Source organism: Neomonachus schauinslandi, chromosome 13, assembly GCF_002201575.2.
Source record: "Neomonachus schauinslandi chromosome 13, ASM220157v2, whole genome shotgun sequence".
In the NCBI taxonomy this organism is placed as follows: domain Eukaryota; kingdom Metazoa; phylum Chordata; class Mammalia; order Carnivora; family Phocidae; genus Neomonachus; species Neomonachus schauinslandi.
Window position 1 is genome coordinate 56519788 of NC_058415.1, and position 15137 is coordinate 56534924.

Consider the following 15137-nt stretch of genomic DNA (forward strand, 5'->3'; position numbering starts at 1 on the left):
ATTCACCTTATGACTGGAAGTTCATACCCTTTGACCAACATCTCCCCAGTGTAAATTCCTTAAGTGTATGGAGATGGAGAATTAGTTATGCCAGAGGGGGTGAGGCACCAGCTAAGACGTCAGAGAAAGAAACTATACAAGCAGGATGTGAAAAGATAGACATTTCTCTGGGTTAGAAACGAATAGAAGGGCCTTCCTGGTAGGGACTGTAGCACAGGTAAGGTCTGCAGACGAGACAGTGTAGCGCGAGTTCAGGAAACGGGTAACTGGCCTGGTAAGGTTGGGTATGGGGGTAAGAATGGAGTGATAAAGATTAAGCTGGAAACATGAAAGGCCTAGATAAAATTTAGCATTTTATCTTGAGAGGCGCCTGGGTGGCTCAGTCGGTTAAGGTTAAGCATCTGCCTTCCGCTCAGGTCATGATCTCAGGGTCCTGCCTGGGATTGAGCTCCTTGCTCAGTGGGGAGTCTGCTTCTCCCTCTGTCCCTCCCCCTGCTCCTACTTACACTCGCTCTCTCTCTCTCTCAAATAAATAAGTAAAATATTTTTTTAAAAGTAGAATTTTATCTTGAAGGCTGGGAGACATGTCAGAGATGTAAGCTGAAATGTGTTTTTTAAAAATAATGATGACAGGGCGCCTGGGTGGCTCAGTCGTTAAGCATCTGCCTTCAGCTCAGGTCATGATCCCAGGGTCCTGGGATCGAGTCCCATATCGGGCTCTTTGCTCCGCGGGAAGCCTGCTTCTCCATCTCCCACTCCCCCTGCTTGTGTTCCCTCTCTCGCTGTGTCTCTGTCAAATAAATAAAATCTTAAAAAAATAAAAATAATGATGACGGTGGCACTGTGAAGGATGACTGAAGTGACAGTGTTACGGACATTCCCACTCTCCTCATCCCCAATTGGGAGATTTCAGGCCTCCCTGACCAATTTACCACCTTCATCCAAACTTCTTCCAGATTTCTTTAGACAAGGATAAGAGTCTGACAACAGTTCAAATAGTGCTCACCCCCTACTTCGCCTTACCAAATTTAATCAGGCTCTTTAGGTGTCAGGGAACTAAATACCAGTAAAATCACCTTCATTCATTTATTGAAGAAGCATTTATTGAGTTTGTTACATGTTATCTTCACAGAGCTTACAGTCCAGTAAGGAAACCAGGGTGTGCTGGAGCTGGCTCCTGTGGGCTCATGAGAGCCAACTGCTAAATTTTCAGGAATTTTGCAGGTTGTCAAAAATTAAATTACATACTAAAAATAAAGGTGAAAAATACTCAAATTCATTCTATTCTACTAATTTCACTATTACCTAGGCTATTGTATCTGTACAGTGGAAAACTATATACTGTGCATTCCTTCCTAACTTGTGTTCAGTGACATCATGTTGGTAGCTTGAAATAGGCTATGCTGGGATTATTTACACTACAGGAATCAGCAAATGCTACAAATCAGGGCTTGTTTCATTCATTGTCTGGACTTGGGAAAGTGAGAGAAAATACGTTAATAATGCAAATTAAACTTAAAAGTGTGTATGTCTGTAGTTATTACACTGTGAATACAGCAAACATTAAATATTTTCTTCCCAGTATTCCAAAGCTATTATTCAATTCAGCAAGGAAGTTGCTCACTTAACTGATGAGTAAGTCAAGTTCTACACTTTCGCCTCACTCTACTGTGTAATAAGGTATGTATTTGGTCCCTGGTTCCTGGCACAGAGCTCTAAAACCGTTGTCATTTCCCAGGTGATAGGAATAGTCTTTTGTTATTCATAACAAGGCTTTTCTCTTTCAACTGAGTTTATGCTAATGCTGAGTTAGGGTGGGGTCCCTATGTAGCCTCAGGATGGGGCTGGTTACCAGAAAAGACCCAGTGATTAGAGGGCTGGAACTTTCAGCTCCACCCACCGACGAGAGGGCCAAAGGGAAGATGTGATGAGCTTCATCCATCGGCCAGGAAAGTAGTGCACTCCAGTTCACCCTTCTGGACCTCACACTGTGTACCTCTTCATCTGGCTATTCATCTGTATCCTTTAAAATATCCTTTCTACACAATAAACTGATAAACGCAAGTAAATGTTTCCCTGAGCTTTGTGAGCTATTCTAACAGAACACTGAACCCAAGGAGGAGGTCCTGGGAACCTCTGATATACAGCAGGTCGGTAAAAAGCAGAGGTGAGGGGCGCCTGGGTGGCTCAGATGGTTAAGTGTCTGCCTTCGGCTCAGGTCATGATCCCAGCGTCCTGGGATCGAGCCCCACGTCGGGCTCCCTGCTCAGTGGGGAGCCTGCTTCTCCCTCTCCTTCTGCCTCTCCCCGGCTCATGCTCGCTCGCTCTCTGTATCTCTCTGTCTCAAATGAATAAATAAAATCTTTAAAAAAAAAAAAAAAGCAGAGGTGACAACCTGGACTTGCAGTTGGCATCTGAAGTGGGGGCAGTCTTGTGGGACTGACACAGGTAGATAGTGTTAACGTTGTGTTAAATTGTAGGATACCCAGCCTGTATACACCTGAAAATTAGGGAATTGCTTGGTGGTGTATGTTGGAACTACACTTACTAGTTGCAGAGATAGATGGGCTATGCTTACAAAAATATGGCAAATAGGGCGCCTGGGTGGCTCAGTTGGTTAAGCGACTGCCTTCGGCTCAGGTCATGATCCTGGAGTCCCGGGATCGAGTCCCGCATCGGGCTCCCTGCTCGGCAGGGAGCCTGCTTCTCCCTCTGACCCTCCTCCCTCTCATGCTCTCTGTCTCTCATTCTCTCTGTCTCAAATAAATAAATAAAATCTTTAAAAAAAAAAAAAAAAAAAGAATATGGCAAATAACAAAAGCATTCAGTGAAAATATGGAATTTACAATAAATAGTATGTTTTGCGATTATTTGCAAATTGTGTTGTAGACATCTTTATATCAGTGAAATTTATAAATACAATTATGTGTATATCTATGCATTAATACTTTTCAGAGAGCTAGTTGCTAAACATTTAAACAGCACAACCTGGAAGAAACAGACAATAAACAAACAATATAATGTGAGGTGTTAAGGACTAGGAAGAAATCATAAAGCCTTCTGGGGTCAGAGTGTCAGAAGAATATGTTATTTTGCATGGGCAGTCAGGGAAGATCTCTGTAATAAGATAGCAACTGGGCAGAAACCTGAATGAACTGAGCCACATGCAGTGTCTTAAGTAGAGGAACCAGCAAGGACAAAGGCAGTGAGGTAGGAATGTTCCTGTGTTTTCAGGCGAACAGCAAGAGTCTGGTAGGGACGCCTGGGTGGCTCAGTCGGTTAAGCGTCTGCCTTCGGCTCAGGTCATGATCCCAGGGTCCTGGGATCGAGTCCCGCATCGGGCTCCCTGCTCCGCGGGGAGCCTGGTTCTCCCTCTGCCTCTGTCTCTCTCTCTGTCTCTCATGAATAAATAAAAAATAAAAAATAAAAATAAAGAAAAATTAAAAAAAAGAGTCTGGTTTAGCTAGAGCCTAGTAAGCCGGTGAAAAGGAGTAGATTGAGATCCAAAAGGTGGAGAGGGCCATGTAGGCCAATAGTAGAGACTTTGAGGTCAATTTTACTCTAAGAGACAGTAAGCAGTGAAGAGTTTTACACGGTTGTATCATGACCTGAACTTTACTTTTTTTTTTTTTTAAGAGAGAGAGCGAGCACACGTCAGTGGGGAGGAGCAGAGAGATAAGAAGAGAGAATCCTAAGCAGGCTCCATCTCAGGACCCTGAGATCATGACCTGAACCAAAATCAAGAGTCAGACGCTTAACTGACTGAGCCACACAGGTGCCCCTGAACTTTACAGTTTTAAAAGGTCACTCAGGCAGCTGTGGGAACAGACTGTAGGGGAGAGCATGTGAGTGTGAGGAAGCTGGAGACCAGTCAGGTGAGAGATGATGTGGCTTGGACCATGGAAGACAGCAGTGGAGTTGATGAGAAGCAGATTTTTAAATTTTATATATTATATACATTATATATATAATATATACATTATATATAATATATACATTATATATATTTATATACATTATATATTTTTTTAGCAGTTAGATTTTTTTATTTTATTTATTTTATTATTATTATTATTTTTTTAAGATTTTATTTATTTATTTGAGAGGGAGAGAATGAGAGACAGAGAGCACGAGAGGGAAGAGGGCAGAGGGAGAAGCAGACCCCCTGCCGAGCAGGGAGCCCCATGTGGGACTCGATCCCGGGACTCCAGGATCATGACCTGAGCCGAAGGCAGTCGCTTAACCAACTGAGCCACCCAGGCGCCCTATTATTATTATTTTTAAAGATTTTATTTATTTATTTGACAGAGACACAGCGAGAGAGGGAACACAAGCAGGGGGAGTGCGAGAGGGAGAAGCAGGCCTCCCGCAGGGCAGGGAGCCTGATGCGGGGCCCGATCCCAGGACCCTGAGATCACGACCCGAGGCAGACACCCAACCAACTGAGCCACCCAGGTGCCCTTTATTTTATTTTTAAAGATTTATTTATTTGACAGAGAGACAGCGAGAGAGGCAGACACCCAACCGACTGAGCCACCCAGGCACCCTTTATTTTATTTTTAAAGATTTATTTATTTGACAGAGAGACAGCGAGAGAGGGAACACAAGCAGGGGGAGTGGGAGAGGGAGAAGCAGGCTTCCCGCTGAGCAGGGAGCCCAATGTGGGTCTCGATCCCAGGACCCGGGGATCATGACCTGAGCTGAAGGCAGACACTTAACGACTGAGCCACCCAGGCGCCCCAGCAGTTAGATTTTAGATATATTTTGAAATCTACCTGACAGAAAATGCTGATGGGTTGGATGTGGGATGTGAGAGAAAAAGGTGAGTTAAGGATGACTCCAAGGTTTTTGGTCTGACCAACTGGAAGACTGCAACACCATTTACTTGAAAGAAATCAGAAAGTGGTTGGGGAAGGGCAGGTTGGGAGCCATGATGGAAATTTATTGGTTAGAGGCTTGAATGAACTTTCTGTGGTAAAGGAAATGTTCTATGCCTTATCTGGAGAGGTGGTTGTCTGGGTGTATACACTGTGAAAACACAACGAACTGAATATTTAATAACTGCATTTTATTTTACATAAATGATGCCTAAGCACAGCCCCCCCACTGGAATTTACCATTTATTGATAATGAGGAAGCCTTAAGATAAAGGGGGTTTACTTTATTTTTTTGTTTTTTTTAATATTCTCCACATCCAACATGCGGCTTGAATTCATGACACTGAGATCAAGAGTTGGCATGTTCTTGGCCGCCTGGGTGGCTCAGTCGGTTAAGCATCTGCCGTTGGCTCAGGTCATGATCCCAGGACCCTGAGGTCATGACCTGGGCCAAAATCAAGAGTCAGACGCTTAACTGGCAGATCCACCCAGGCACCCCTACATCACTTTCTTAAGGCTTGATAATCAAGAAAACAAGCTCTGGGCGCTTGAGTGGCTCAGTCGTTGGGCATCTGCCTTCTTCAGCTCAGGTCATGATCCCAGGGTCCTGGGATCGAGCCCCGCATCGGGCTCCCTGCTCCGCGGGAGGCCTGCTTCTCCCTCTCCCACTCCCCCTGTTTGTGTTCCCTCTCTTGCTGTGTGTCTCTTACAAATAAAGGAGCTAAGATCCAGAGAGAGGAAGGGTTTTGCCCAACATCACACAAATAAATTAAGAGCAGAGCTAATAACAGTTAAAAGGTACATAATGTTGGGCCTGCTCTGAGTGCTTTTCATATATCAACTCATTAAATCTTCACAACAGCCCTATGGAGGAAGCATTAGTTACTACCATTTCATTTTACAGATGAGGAAACTCACTGGGCAAAGAAACTTGCCTGCACTGGAGTCTGTGTTCTCCATTACCTCACTTTACCAGGATTATATTGTAACTTGATGTAGCTTGATGTGTCCTGTAGCTTGAAATAGTTATGGTGGGAATATTTATGTCACAGAAATCAGCAAATGCTACAAATCAGGGCTTGTTTTCTTTTTCTTATTTTTTAAAGATTTTATTTATTTATTTGACAGAAACAAAGAGGTTTATTATATTTAATCTTTGAAGTCCTTCCAGTTCTAGAAATCTTAGGACCATCAATGACTCCAGTTAAAGAGAAATCTCAGCCTCCCTTTCTGTTTCTTGGTTTTTTTTTTTTTTTTTTTTTTTTTTTTTTTTTTTTTTAAGAAAAAAAGGGGGGGCGGGTGGTGTTTTTGGGTTTTTTTTTTTTTTTTTTTTTGAGATCTTATTTATTTGAGACAGAAAGAGTGAGCGAGAGAGAGAGAGAGCATGAGCGGGGTGGAGGGGCAGAGGGAAAGGGAGAAGCAGACTCCCCACTGAGCGGAGAGGCTGATGCAGGGCTCAATTCCAGGACCCTGGGACCACAAGTAGAACCAAAGGCGGACGCCTAATCGACTGAACCACCCAGGCGCCCCACCTGGTTAAGCACTTTTCCTGAAATCACAGGTATAAGGCCCCTGAGTGGTGCAAGAGACAGCCAGGTGAATTCTATCCAAAATAAAACCAGCCCAATGTGTAGCGTTAAAATTAATGGTCAGCTTTGGTCTCAGCCTGGGAAAACTTCTTCAGGGCCAAAACTTTCCGGCAGCTGGGACTTCTTCACTCTATCTGGCAGCTCCAGGTGCTGGTCAGTTCTGGCTGTCTCATTTGTATGCCTGCCAGGTGCCTTTGTTTAAGAACTTCCTGATTCTCCCCTGCTAAGGAGGTGCGAGGGAAATGTCTTTTTTTTCTTCTTTTCTTTGTTTTAATGGAAAGAAACAGAAATAAAAAGAAGGAAACAAATACAGAGAGACACTAGATATATAGAAATAGATTAAAAGAAATAGAGAAGTTGAGAAAAAAGCACTAGGAGAAAAAAAAATTTTTTTTAAAGACTATTTTGACAGAGAGGGCCTGGGGGGGAGGGGCAGAGGGAGAGGAAGAGAGAGAATCTCAAGCTGACTCCATGCTGAGCACAGAGCCCCATGCGGGGCACAATCCCACAACCCCGAGATCAGGATCTGAGCCAAAATCAAGAGTTGGGTGCTCAACTAAGTGAGCCACCCAAGCACCCCTTTCCTACATTTTCTAACAAAAGACGACAAATAGAGCTAAAGATAAAAGCTGATTTCTACCACAACTCTAGAGAATTTTTTGGAAACACTGTGTTCAAAATAAATATATGCAAGGGGCGCCTGGGTGGCTCAGGCATTAAGCGTCTGCCTTTGGTCATGATTCCAGGGTCCTGGGATCGAGCCCCGCATCGGGCTCCCTGCTCGGCGGGAGGCCTGCTTCTCCCTCTCCCCCTCCCCCTGCTTGTGTTCCCTCTCTCGCTGTGTCTCTCTCTGTCAAATAAAATCTTTAAAAAAAAAAAAGAAAGAAAGCTACAAGTTGGGCTCCCAGCTCAGCGGGGAGTCGTGCTGCTCTCCCCACTGGTGCTCTTGCTCTCTCAAATACATACATACATACATACATACATACATACATACATACATGCTTCTCCTCCCTCATCCTCAACCCGTTGTGATCTCTCTCTCAAATAAATAAATTAATTAAAAAAAAAAAAAGCTCAGTTCCTGACCTTAAGGAGCCTGAGTCCAGTGTTGCGAAGAGTCTTGACCATGGACGACTGCTCCTGGAGAGCTGTGAAATGGTGACAGGCAGGGAAGACTTCTCTCTAAGAGCACAACTTCCCGGAGAATCAAAAGTGATGCAAACTATAGGAGAGACTGGAGTCTCTGTTCTGGGACCTGTGAGGAGATACGTTGGTGGAACCTCAGGGAAGTCTGGGGGACCCCCTTGTCAGAGTAAAGTGACCTGTCCAGGGATTTCCTGACTTCATGGTTCCCTTTGGCTGTATCTTGTCTCCTCCTCCCCCACCCCTCCAACTCCCTACCCTGAAGCTAAAGGAGTCTGGGGTGGAGTCAAGACTCTCAGAAGCCAGTTAAACCAGTTCCTGCAGGCCTGAACACTGCCCTGCTGAGGAATAGCCCCTGCAGAAAACTACTGTCCCCAACTGTAGCCACAGCCAGCGACAGAAGGTGCAGAGACCAGGGATGGGGAAAGAACTCAGGGAAAACACAAATCAGCACCTACTCCAAATACAGGTGGACCCAACCTGGACTTGTGGATGCCCAGTGGGGCCAAGCTGATGCTGGTCACCCCCTCACTCTGGTCAGCAATGGCAGAAGTAGGAGTATGAGAAGTATGGCACCAATGTCTTTCTCCAATTCTCCCAGCTCAGCTCTTAGCAGAGTTCTTAGTGTTATCTGAGAAGCTGCCCCTCAATGTCTCAGCCCAGAGCTCTCTCCAGCGTTGCTTAGCCCCCTGTGTCTTGGGGGAAGGGCCACACATGGATTCTTAACTCCAGCATGGGCAGCCTGGCTAAGCCTCTCACCTCTCTGTGGTTAAAAGCGGAGGCTGCAACCAGGAGGGATATAGAGAGGCTCATGGTTCCTGCTTAGGTAAAAGCCCGGCTGGACGCTTGAGGACTTGAAGCTTTTTGTCAAAGTGAACACCAGCTAGTGCCCATGCTCCTGGCTGCCCCATAGTCACAATTATTTGGACTGAGCTTAAGTGAGGGAGATCTGCCATATCCCTGGGACTGTGAAATCTCAACAGATGGCTCAGGCTGTTGGGAGCCGTGGGAATGCTTTACAGTTGTGCTCTATTTCAAAGCACCTTCATATCCCTTTATCGCTTTAGTTCACAATCAGCCAGAGAGATTCAAACAGCTTACAGCCAAAGAGCTGGTTAATCATTAGAGACAGGATTTAACTAAGAACATCAGCCTCAGATCCAGCACTCTTTCTCCAAGCTGCCTCCTACCCAACCCTCCTTCAAGATTGATATTAAAGCTCTGCCTGTCCCTTCTCTTTCCTTCCTTAGAAAAAATGTGTATTGTGCGTATCTTTGCTCACACTCTATACTGAGTTTATGCAGGGTTGATACCTCCGGAGTTTGGGAACTAAGCTATGGCTCCCCCTACTGGGTGGATGATGGATTCATTGGCCCAAAGGAGAATTTACCCAGTCTCCCCAGAAGTTTCTGGGATTCTTAGGAAAATCCTGTATTTGCCTGTGCTTGGAAAGACCCCCCAAAACAAGGATCCCTGTGGAGGAGTGTGATCATGGAAGATTTTCTAGAAGATTAGGACCTGAGCTTGAAGGATTTTGACAGGAGTTTGTTGTAATTTCTTTTTTGATTGAGAGCAGTTTTGACAAGGAAAGTGCCCTATGAGTTGAGAGAATGAATGAGCTAGCTGGTTTAAGCAGAAAGTTCATACCAAAGGAAAGGGAAGTGAGGAATTTTTGTTTTAGGTTTTTGTTTTGTCTTGTTTTAAGTAGGCTCTATGCCTGAAGTGGGGCTCAAACTCTTGACCTTGAAATCAATAGTCGTGTGTTTTATGGACTGAGCCAGCTAGGTGAGTGAGTGAATGAATGAATTAATTAATTAATAAAAACATAGCTACAATATCATTATTATACCCAGAAAAAGTAACAATCGTTACTTTTAAATTTTTTTTTTTTAAAGTAATCTATATGCCCAGCATGGGGCTTGAACTCACGACCTCGAGATCAAGAGTTGCATGCTGTACTGAGCCAGCCAGGTGCCCCAACAATCACTACTAGTACCCAATATCCAGTCAGTGTTGATTTTCTTTTTACAGTAGCATTGTTTTGAATCAGGATGTAAACACCATTTATGCATTACATTTGCTTGATGTCTGTCTCAAATCTCAATCTATTACAGTTCTCTTTCTTCTTGCTATTTGTTTGTTGGGAAAAAAACAGGTCATTTCCCCTACATCCTGGATTTGATTGCTTGCATCCCCATTATACCATTAATATGTTCCTCTAACCACTGTATTTTCTTAGAACTGATAGATCTGTGCTTGTTTAGATCAAGTTTGATTTCCTGGCAGGAACGCTTCTTAGGTAATGCTGTTAACTTCCTATCACAGAGGCCCCTGGCTGGCTCAGCTGGTGGAGCATGTGACTCTTGACCTCAGGGTCCTAGGTTCAAGCCCTATATGGGATATAGAGACTACTTAAAAATAAAATCTTAAAGGGGTGCCTGGGTGGCTCAGTCATTAAGCGTCTGCCTTCGGCTCAGGTCATGAGCCCAGGGTCCTGGGATCGAGCCCCGCATCGGGCTCCCTGCTCGGCCAGGAGCCTGCTTCTCCCTCTCCCACTCTGCCTGCTGTGTTCCCTCTCCAGCTGTCTCTCTCTCTCTGTCAAATAAATAAAATAAAATCTTTAAAAAAATAAAAAATAAATAAAATCTTAAAAACAAAAACAAAACTTCCTATTGCAACCCATCAGGAGGCACAAATATCTGGTGGTCTCTCTTTTTGTGATGAGATTGACCTGCAAAATTTTTAAAAAAAATTTTATTTATTGGGGCGCCTGGGTGGCTTAGTTGTTAAGCGTCTGCCTTAGCGTCGGCTCAGGTCATGATCCCAGGGTCCTGGGATCGAGCCCCACATTGGGCTTCCTGCTCCGCGGGAAGCCTGTTTCTCCCTCTCCCACTCCCCCTGCTTGTGTTCCCTTTCTCGCTGTGTCTGTCTCTGTCAAATAAATAAATAAAATCTTTTTTAAAAATTTATTTATTTATTTATTTATTTACTTATTTATTAATTATTCAGAGAGATAGAGAGCATGAGAGCAAGCACAAGCAGGGGAAGCAGCAGACAGAGGGAGAAGCAGGCTTCCCGCTGAGCAAGGAGCCCTACTCGATCCTGGGACCCCGGGAACATGACCTGAGCTGAAGGCAGACGCCTAGCCAACTGAGCTACCCAGGTATCCCAACCTGCAAATATTTTAAGTAGGCTCCACACCCAGCGTGGAGCCCCACGTGGGGCTTTAACTCACGACCCTAAGTTAAAGACCTGAGCTGAGATCAAGAGTCGGGTGGGGTGCCTTGGTGGCTCGGTCCATTAAACAACCAACCCTTGATTTTGGCTCAGGTCATGATCTTAGGGTTGTGTGATTGAGCCCTGCATTGGGCTCCCTGCTCGGTGAGGAGTCTCTGCTGGAGATTCTCTCCGTCTCACTCTGCCCCTTCCCCTGCTCGCATGTGTGTGTGTTCTCTCTCTCAAATAAATAAATCTTAAAAAAAAAGAAAAAGAGGGCGCCTGGGTGGCTCAGTTGGTTAAGCAACTGCCTTCGGCTCGGGTCATGATCCTGGAGTCCCGGGATCGAGTCCCGCATCGGGCTCCCTGCTCGGCAGGGAGTCTGCTTCTCCCTCTCACCCTCCCCACTCTCATGTTCTCTCTCTCTCAAATAAATAAATAAAATCTTTAAAAAAAAAAAAAAGAAAAAGAAAAAGAGTTGGAGGCTTAACCAATTGAGTCACCCAGGCACCCCATGACCTGCAAATACTTTGCATTTTCTCTTCCTTTTTCTTTTAAATTTTCCTTTAACCTTTTCCTTATCAATAGACTTAGGATACTTCCAAGTGTTTTTGTTTGTTTTTTGTAATTAATGCTATGGCAAACCATCCTTATACATCTATCTTTGGCAAAACAAATTGCCTAGAACATTTCCTAAAATTCCCAGAAGTGAAACTACTGGGTCAATGGATATAATCAACAGTTTTTCAACATAATAAATCCATTTTGACAGGCTAAGCATTCCTAATCAAGACCACAGCCACCACTTAGATTAACCAGTAGCCTAGAAACAATGAAGTCAATGCTAACTTTATCTAATGACTCATGCATCTTCCATCCTTGACTCATGCATTCTCTATCCTTGACTCATGCGTGCATCCTTGATCCTTGGGGCTCTTTCTCACATTCTGGCTGGTAACTCCAGCTCTGCACAGGCAGGCACAAGGCAGATCCTCTAGTAGAGCAAGTTCAGGTATGACAGGCCTTAGTTAGATCTATTATTTCCTACTATCAAGGGGGAGTGCATTAGCTGCATGGGTTATTGGCCAATAGATTCAGGATGGGAAAGCATCCTGCCTCTATAATCTGCACCGTGAAAAGATGACCTTGAGTAAAAATTAAAAATACAGACAGTTTCAGATAGGAAAAGGCAACCAGGGGTGAGCAGTTTGGGGATTACTGCCTTGGCCCTAGAAGGAACGAATCTTCCAGGCAGAATCAATTCAAGTGTGGTTCTGGGCTTTAATTTTTCTTTTACCAAGTCTTAGCTCTATTATGTGAGTACCGTTCATCTTTGTATTATCAAAAAAGAAAAATTTTCTTATATCTCAAATGTGGTTTTATAAAAATTGGTATCTGAAAATTCCTCAGAGTATTCCTGTATTAGTTTGCTAAGGCTGTCAAAACAAATTGCCACAAATTTGGTGGTGTTAAAATGACAGAAATCCATTCTTTTACATTTTGGGAGGCCAGAAGTCCAGAATCAAGGCATTAGCATGGCTATGCTCCTTCCCAAGTCTCTAGGGGAGAATCTTTTCCTTGCCTCTTCCAGCTTCTGGTGGCTGTTTTATTTATTGGGGCACCTGGGTGGCTCAGTCGTTTAGCGGCTGCCTTCAGCTCAGGTCATGATCCCAGGGTCCTGAGATTGAGCCCCGCATCGGGCTCCTGGCTCAGCGGGAAGCCTGCTTCTCCCTCTCCCACTCCCCCTTGCTTGTGTTCCCTTTCTCGCTGTGTCTCTCTCTGTCGAATAAATAAAATCTTTAAAAAAGATTTTGTAGATCTTTTGCTTAGAGATAGATTTTTTAGACCTTTGCTTAGAGATACATCACTCCAATCTCTGCTTTTCTCTTCACATTGTCTTCTCTGTATGTTCCTGTATGTGCTTTCCTATCTTTTTTTTTAAGATTTTATTTATTTATTTGAGATAGAGAGCGAGCGTGTACGCAAGAGACACTCTCATGGCAGTTAGGGCCTACTCTAACCCAGTACGATTTCCTCTTGAACCTCACTTAGTTATATCTGCAAAGACCCTAATTCCAAATAAAGTCATGTTCTGAGGTTCCAGGTATACTTGAATTTTGGGGAGACACTAGTTGACCCACAATTCTCAATGTTTTATTGGAAGCCATTAGAAAAATAAGACACGTAACAAAATTTAACAAGCCCTGCTATAATATTTACCTACTTTGAGGACAAATTGCTTGAGGGGAGGGATTGCTTCCTATTCTTCTTAGACTTGCCTGCACTAGAATAGTTGTGGATGTTAAGGACCCCGGAAATCATCTAATGTCTAGTCTGAACTCCTCTCCTCATTGTGGAAGATGAAAAAACAACCTAAAGAGAGGAAAAGACTTGTTCAACCATGGCCACAAGCAGATGCAGAACTAGAAAAGAACCCATACCCTCCCCTTTTGGTCCACACTTACCCTGAGTGATTGGTCAGCACTTGGGGGATGGCATGGATCCCCCTTGAGGGAATAGCAACAGTATCTCTAGTAATAGACTACTCCTCTCCCCTAGTATGGGAAAAAGTTCTAATGGGGGAGACTTAAACATGGTGGTTGGGGCAATAATTGTGTTTTTAGCAAAAGAGCCTAGAGGAGCAGAGTGTGGTGGTGGTGAAGATGAGGGATGTTTCTTACATAAGCAGTACATTACCACCACACCTCAGGCCATGGTACCCAGCACAGTGTTAATCTGCAATGGGCAAATGGCCTTGACCCTGGATCCTCATTATTATTTCCAGTCCTCTGTTTAGGCTGTCACCAGTTAAGGAAAAAAGTAGCTACAAGTGAGGGAAGTTTATTCTCTTTAAGACAGAAGTTGATCATTTGTTTTCTTCCTGTCCATAGCACTAGGGATGTTAATTACAGCTCTGAATGGTGCTTAACAAGAAATGCAGTAAACATGTGACTGAGCTCAGTTAATGAGTATTATTATCCTTTAAAAATTCTGACTTCAGCAATTACACACTAATCAAGAGGAGTGTTCAGATGTTAGGCTCAACCCAGCAGGAATTTGAGAGGACAGCTCACAGCCCAGTCTTGGAAAGCTGAATCATAAAAGGGCTCACAACCCCTCTGGAGTGGCTTGGTTCACACCTCTCTAGTGGTAGAATAGAAACAAATTTCTCACGTTTCTCTGGATTATTCCTTGGAGGAGTTGAATTAAGGGCAGAAGAACCAAGCTAAGAAATCCAAACTTTCTTGTCTTCATTGGTGGTTCCAGACTTAGCCTATGTCTCTACCCTTCCAAAGCTTCAAGCCGTCTCAGCACACTAGCATGAAATGAGATGTGGCTAATAGCAAGTAACACTGAGTGATTCCTCCCCAACCCCCATCCATTGTTGACTCCCAGACATCAGCCAATTGGGAAGGAATGAAAAAGCACTTGGGTCATAGGCTGACTCTTACAATTGACCCCAATGCTAAGCCAAGAGTCTTGACACCCTGACTTGTTATTTTCTATGTGGTAGCTGGATCAGAGAAACCTAGATTGGGAGTCTTTATTAGAAACACTGAAGGCCAGGGCACCTGGGTGGCTCAGTTGGTTAAGCGACTGCCTTCGGCTCAGGTCATGATCCTGGAGTCCCGAGATCAAGTCCCCCATCCGGCTCCCTGCTCAGTGGGGAGTCTACTTCTCCCTCTGACCCTCTTCCCTCGCGTGCTCTGTCTCTTATTCTCTCTCAAATAAATAAATAAGATCTTAAAAAAAAAAAAACCAAACACTGAAGGCCAGATTAATATTAATCAACTCCTGGAGTGGCAAGGGTAGGGAACCCAGAGCACAAATTAGTTTCCAAAGCCTTCTGCAAAAGGATCCAAAAGAGGATGGGAGGAGCCAATAGACCATTTGGAATGAGGTATGTGGCCTGAGGGAGAACAAGGAAGTTCTTTCATGGCCTGGGAATAGGGACTGAGGGCAGGAAAGGGAGGGACCTTATAAAGTCCACAAAGCTTTTCTGTGAGATACATACTTTGCTGGAAAACAGGAACAGGGCCAAGATTCCATGGAAAACAGCAGCCTAGGCCAGGGGCCCCCCTCCCCCATATCCCCTGTCACCTTTCTCTGAGCATGTTCCATGAACATGAGTCCCCTAGTAACCAAAACCTGATTGTTGGGAAGTAAAGAAGCAGGTCTTCGTTTAAATTTACATTTCCCAGAAATAATTTGACCATGGCACATTCTGCAAACACCCATCACTATTCCATGGATTGGGTATGCTAAAAACCTCATTTTGGGAAAGGCTCTTCTCCTCTAGGAAGCCCTCTTA